This window comes from Rhea americana, unplaced genomic scaffold (assembly GCF_003343005.1).
Source record: "Rhea americana isolate MKP2758 unplaced genomic scaffold, rheAme1 scaffold_124, whole genome shotgun sequence".
Lineage (NCBI taxonomy): Eukaryota > Metazoa > Chordata > Aves > Rheiformes > Rheidae > Rhea > Rhea americana.
In genome coordinates, this window is record NW_028185306.1 from 2060511 (window position 1) to 2067815 (window position 7305).

Below are 7305 nucleotides of genomic sequence, written 5' to 3' on the forward strand. Positions count from 1 at the left end.
TGTCTCTTCAGGATTAGTAAAAGAGTCTAAGCCACAGGTTTTATTTTTAAATAAATAAGGCCCCCTTCCCAACACATGCACACCGCTAACTTTTTGTTTAAAAGGAAGCTAATGCTGTCTTAGCTTTGTCAGGAAAAAAATCTTACTTGATATATGTTTAGAAAAAAACATCAAAAAAAGAGAGGGAACCGTTTTCAAGGACAACGAGCCAGTAAGTCCACCCTCTGCGTTATTTCCTACAAGGTCTTTATCAAAAGACACGACCAGTCTCCTATATAGTAACATTTTCTTCAGCGGCATTTTCTTATAATAGCCATTTTCTTCACCCTTTAATGGAAAAGTCAGTTAGGCCCAGTGGGAAATACGGACCTTCTGAAATGCTGTGGGAGTTTTTTCATCCTTGTGGTCTTGTTACCCTCACGCAAAGAGCCAGGTAATTGCTGATCTGCCATTCCAGTAATCTGTTCTCTTTGATAGACTGGCAAAAATCAAAGAGAAGCTGCATTTCTTGGCTGTGTGATTCCCTTGAAGCCCATAAGAGGTTTGACAGTTTTGAGAGTCACATCCTCTTCCAGGTCCTGCATCCATTTCCCACCGTATGGTGAGGTCGAAAAAAGATGAAGGGACTGCCTTTATTTCTGTGTTTGTAGCATGTTTGGGCCAGATAGGTTCTTCTGGGCATTCCTGGGATGCTATTCGAGATAGAAACAGCAAGGCTAATTTATAAATGCCCTGCACTTACGTCTGTTGATTTTAATGGGCTTGTGAACGTGAATGTGTGACTGCAGACTCTCTGCTAAGAACATCTGTATTGGTATTTTCCACACTTGACTGTCGATCCTCCAGACACGTTCTCCACGGCGGAAGTTATCCATCGTGCCCTCAGTGTACAAGCGGTACAGTATCAGGTCCTGTATGCAGGTATCACTTAGATGATCTCTTTTGTGCACAGGTCAATAAGATTTCTATGAAGGAGCAGCGCACACATGCATTTAAATTAAATTAAAGCGTGTAAAACCGAAGTTACTTGAAAAGAATTTGTAAAGTATACTACATTTTGTCCTCTTCTTAAAAGAGATACTCTTAGATTACTATGCATGTCATCAAACAGTTTAAATTGCATTCATGACCAATAATGCCAAGTTATCATTACACAAATTAAATGTTAAAATAATTATTCTGAAAACTTTGCTAAGCTGTAGGAAGCTATTCCATGACTAATCGGTATAATATTTCATAATACTTTTCAGCTACATATTCTCAGCTTTATGTTGCGTGAAGTATATATATATATAAACATTAAAATGTAAAACCTTCAGAAAAAGTGCAGGGATTATTATGCTGAGCGAGGTTTCAGAAATAATACACAAGAATGAAAGGAAGTTTTATTGGTAGAAGAAAACCTGCTGTTCCTATTCCCTGGGCAGAGGGATGGCTAGAYCTGGCAGACTCATACTGGAAGAGTTTTATCATTCTTTGAATACTTCAGGGTACTAAACTCCCTGAATAAGAAAATCAGATGAATCTGTTTTAATTAGGGATATTCCTGTTGTTAGTCTTGTATCACTTGAGGCAACTGGGAGCCTATAAGTAACAAGCTTATTTGATCTGTATCAACTGCAGTTAAATGGACACATGGATGAGAACTCTATTAAAAAAAAATCAGTGTATGCGATTTTGGCTGCTGAGTCTCCGTGGGCTTTCGCATCTCGGATGGCATGGAGCCCGAGGTTTCTCTCCAGTGCTCCTATTGAGCTTGGACGTGGCTTTTTTACGCCCCCACCCTTATGTCCAGAATTGTGTACACGTTTCCTCATATTAAAAATGTAGTCGGCACTGCTCGGGTTGACAACACTATCAGAGCATCTCCAGACGTATCCGTCACCAGGAATATGTGCACTTTAAAATGTATCGCTGAAGCCAGCTCGTCCCGTTGATCTGGTCCCGTCCTGGGAGGTAACTTGCCTAAGGCTAGAATGGGATTTTTTTCTCCTGCTCACTTCACGTTCCGAACCTCCTCCTCTAACTACTGTAATCCCTTTAACTCAACAAAAATCCCAAACGCTCTGCTGTTGATAAGTTGGTGGGTCGGATGGTCTTTCACCTGGTTGCCACCTCTGGAAAAAGCGCTAATGGGCATTTGTAGCTGGGATTCTCGCCCAACCGGTGATTCCGTGTCTGCTGCGCAGGCACGGTCTGCCGCACGAAGGCTCGCCTCCGCACACCCTCCCGACRCCTATTCCTTTGCTTGCATACTGACCCTATAGGTAGTTTGTATGATTTTTCCGGGCACCTGTTGTAAGCAGATACTCTGACGGTCTCACAGTCTGTGATCTCAACGGCTTAGTTCATTCCGTTGTCCCGTGAATATCTTGTACAGGAGCCTTGTGGTGGCGATAAGGGCAGTTAATCAATACAAAAATAAATAGAACATTATTTGTCACTCTTTTGCTAACGGTCAATTATAAAGAAGGTGCTTGCAACGGCAGTATATCAGTGATGTCAGGAGCGGTAGCAGTGCAGCTGTACAGGCTGCCTTGGTTCATCCATCATTACCTAGCAAATGAGCCGACCAGCTTGTGGGCAGGTACAGAAGCCCTGGCAGGCAAGCAAGAAAAGAGATTATTTTTGCATATCTTCTGTGAATCTCCAGGGAATTCAGTGGTGTTCCTGATCTCAAATGCTTGTAATTAAGAGGATGGCATCTTTGGGCTGGAGAATTCCGGAGAAAATCATTTTCACAGCACCTAGAGGGCTTGATGTCGCGCTTGATGACAGATGGGGAACCTCTATGAAGGCTCCGTAACCTTTTGCCCTAAGAGACTATACTTTTTGACACTGCAGGATTGGGAGGATATAGATGTTTTTACTCGGGTGATAGTGTGGTGATTTTTTGAAACAATGAGTCATTGATTAAAGTATTTTAATGAACTATGCAAACAGCGAAAACCTGACAAAGCTTGTGTCACTGCTGAGAGCGAAAACATAACTATTAACCACAGAGTGTTTTGCTTACGGAGACTTATATTGCACAGAAATAGGATGCGGAAAAAAGACCAGCAGATAACATTTCACGTTTCATCTTTTCAGATCGTGACCTCAGGAATGCCATGCCGCTTTCCTTCCTTCAACCCTTTTATCGGCTTAAAGATTTATATGAATAAATAATTTTTTAAAGGGATAGAAAGAAAGAAAGGGRAAACAAGACTCATTCACATTCCGAGTCTGCTTTCTGTCTCACACGTATTACATTTCACAAAACAGATAGAAACAATAGAGCTTATTAAGAAAAACTTGTTTGAATGACAAATTAAGCATAATGAAAATACACACGTTTTTACAAGTAGTTATTTTTTTCACCAATTGAATATTTTAAACGTTTTTGAGGGTATATACTTGTCCCTGCAAAATGTTTTTCTTTTAGCTCATTTTCACCATATCGCCCTGCTGTATATATATTTAAAATTGTTAATTCGGTCAGCTCAGAAACCTTAATAAATCTTAGCACCTTGAGTATTCATTCTGTAGCCAAACATTAACCAATAGGGGTGCCCTACCCCAACTATTATGAGCAAAATCGGAGTAGATTTCCAGGCAGAAGAAGCTGATATACAGACCAGTCCACGCTATGCCTTCTTAGGCAGGCAAAAAGTGATTAGGATAGTCAAGAAGATATCTTCTTCAGTGCCAATATATATATTTTTGCCGCAGCATAAATCATCATAATATATGTAATAATTTCTTTAGAAWTGGTAAAATTATATGAAATGAAGAAACAACCTAAGAATCTTTTCAGAAAAGTAACTTAACCTAATAAAGAGTCAACTATTAGTTTCCCCCTTCATCCTTATGTAGAAGGTTTTAACATAATCTTTGAAGCTAATAGCAAAAAAAAAATGAAAAGGCAAAAAAGCATCTGCATCCCCCATATTGCCAAATTCGGAAGCATTAAAAAAAAAGAAAAAAGCTTAAAAAAGGGCACAGAGGTTATCTTTTATATATATATATTATACATCCATTAAATCAGTATTCTCGATTTACACGAACTTGTGTATCTAATATTATAATGTCTTTTAAACATAAAGTAATCCGATGCTGAGCATTAAGGTGGACTGGATTTTTCTACTTCTTAGGTATTGCAGCGATCTGAGAATTTATTTTTACAGCCTGAGATGTCAGTATGCCACAGAAGCACGAAAATCTCACCATCTGTATGCTCATGGACAATCTCATCAAGTACACCGAACGACAGACTTAGAATAACAAAATTTAAACGCTATTACTACCCCCCACCCATACGTACACTCAAGAAGTCTATTTTAAATAGTATTCAACCTGAGTTGTTATCTTGCCTACCKCAGGCCTAAAGCGGTTTAATCCCTTTGTTTGCTTCCCCCCACGAATCCTGTCGTGAGCAGGCTCGTGCTATTTGAAATAACACTTGTTAAATTAAACGGGAGCTTACGCAGAGGCGCATATAATTTAATTCGGCCGAATGCTGTTCCTTAGCCCGTTGCAGGTTCAGGAGTCGAGCAATGGCTTCACCTGGCAGCCTGTCTAATGGGCTGGACGGTGCCTTTAGGACTTGCGTTACTTGTCAATGCCAGGAAACAAGGATATGTTGGAACTCTGTTAAAGCAGACATTGCATAGTTTAGATTAACTCCTTTCAGAGCACCACATCAATGTGTTATTCCCTTAACATAAAACATACAGATTATGTAAATCTGTAATAAATACTATTTTGAAGTGTATAGTAATCAGAAATCTTTCAGGGCAGGATGGAATGGAAACTGAGAAATATTGGAGAGTAAACATTCCAACGCTCATTCCTCTGCTTCTCCCTGGCAGCGTGGAGCACTCGCYGTGGCTGGGCTGCCGACGCTCCGGCAGTTTAGGGTTTGCCTTGTGAGCCCCGCAGAGTGCGGACTTTGTGGGAGCTGGGGCCAAAATGATCCTAAGGGAAGCGTTTTTCCTCTCTCTTTGCCTGAAGCTGCTTTTCCTGTGGGATTAGGGTGCAGATCGTGTCGCTCCGTTTGCAAACGGGAGCCTTCCTGTTCCGGGGGAAGGGCAGCTACTTTGCGTCCCCTCGCCGGGTGCAACCCGGGTATGTGCGGCAATTCAAAATTGCAAGGCCAGGCAATCCGAGAGGCAAAAAGCAGCAGTGGAAAGGAGGCCGCACAACTTGTTTAAAACCTGTTTAGCATTCTGGACTTTAGTCGCTGTTCACAGAGCAAGAGGGCAGCGGAGCCCCTGGAGTCCATCAGTAATTGGCGCAGATCTGCACTTCCCTCGCCTTTGAGGGCCTGGTCTGGGGCTTCGGCGTTAGATTCCTTGTCTCTTACTAGGCAACACCGCTAGGAACTCGCGCGGCTCTGTCCGCTACCGTCTGTCCTCCTGCGGGGGAGAGGGAGCGAGGCTGTTTGCCCAAGGAACCCAMGGGGCTTGTGCGAAGCGCTCCTCGCCTCTGCCCCTTGCGAGGACAGGTACTAATGGCCTCCTGGGTGCCCGGGCACCAAGGGCGAAGTCTGGATGAAACCTACGGCCGCTCTCCGTGAGGCCGCTAGAGCCCCGCGGGCGGTGCCTAACCCGGCCTGCGGTCCCGCTGCGGCTCKCCGCGGGTCACCGCCCGCGCCGCGAGCGGGGCTGTCGGTTCCAGAGGGGCCTGATCGCGCGGGGCTGGCCATGCGGCCGGCGAGAAGGAGGGATCGCGGCAGGCAGGCGGAGGGAGGGAGGAAAARGAGGGAGGAAAGGAAGGAAGGAAGGAGGCCGGGCTGATTAGCATGCAGCAGTGCTCGCAAGCCCGGCTCCATTGTTTTAACACCTCCCCTCTCCTCCGCGCCAATCTGTCACCGTTCAGCAGGCGAACGCTGCTGCCTCGAATGCTGCTCTTCTCAAATGAGACGGATAATTAGCTGCCCCGCACGAATGGCGCACTCTTCTCACCCCTGATTGCTATCACCTTCTTGCTCCTGGCAGTTTTGACACCTCGTAATCAGCCTGCTGCTTTTTCTCTTTTCTTTCTCTATTTCTGATTTTTTTTCTCCCCCTTCCTTCTTCTTCTTCTTCTTTTCTTTTTTTTTCCCTTTTTTTAAAATGTAATCCTAGTTGCCATTTGGATTGAAACTCCTCTGTTGAGTTAACCTTGTATGATTGCGGGGGAAAAGGGGAATGTACGGTAGGGAGGAAAAGAAATCGCCTCTCTGAGTCTCATCTGCTGAGTGAACCATGGGTGGGGGTAGGAGCATCACGGCTTGATCCTACAGCGCTTTTGTTCGTAAGGGGGAACAGCCTCTCCTGAGCTTCCTCTGAATTATCTCGGATGGGGAATGATAGTGTGAGGCGCGACTCCTCTGCTCAGTTAATGGAGGAAAGAATGTATTTCCACCGCGTTTTCTTTTCAGTTAAATTCAGCAATTTGGGGAGAGGATTTTAAAACTTAGCTCACATGGCCCGAAAGATCTGTCTTCCTCCTGTGTAGGTGTGGAAGGGAGATAACTTTCCCTGAGCTTCTTAGAGTAAATTAACTGTGTTTCAAGGGAGTCGGAAGAGAGCTCTCATTGGAGTGCGGGAATAAACGAGATGGCAGAGGGATCTTCTCCCGATTCCAGAGAAATAAGAGATCTCAATTAATGCTCTGATGATTTCTGTGAGATGTTAAAAAACAGAGCACTCGTGGAATCTGTCATAGGAGCGTTCTCCTCTTCTCTAACGAGCACTGACAGTCTAATTACTGGAGGTACGAGCAGCTGTCGAGGTAGTCGGAGAGACAGAGGAGCTACATGTGTTCCCGCCGGCCGCCGGCCCCGAGCGCCTGCAGCAGGCTGCGGCAGCCTGGCGCCGCCCGCGCCCCGCAGCAGCCTCCCCACGGGGAAGGAAGCAGTGTGCCTCCTTGCTTTCAAGCCAGAGCTCGAGTTCCCGGGAATACTAGCTATGGACGTGGGGCTCTCATGTTACCTGAGATTACCCTCGAAGGGACTCCGCCAGCCCCGAAAGAGGGAAGAGAGGGACGAATGCGGTAGGACACCTTGGCAGGAGTCTGCTGCTCTTCCTTTCCAGTTCTACTTCCTTCCTCTAGATTTTTTTTTTTTTTTTTAATGAAATCCCACTTCCCATTTGGACTCAGCCTCCTCTGCTGAGTTGAGCTTGTGTGGAAGGGGGGAGAGGAGGGGAGGAATACTGAACCTCCTCTGGTGAGCGTAATAAAGCAGATGTCCCTGCTGGCAGCAGCAGCCTCCTCCGGGAAAGCTGTATGAGAGCAGGGCCCACTCAGGGACCGCACTCACCTCCCACTTCAAGTCGYTCA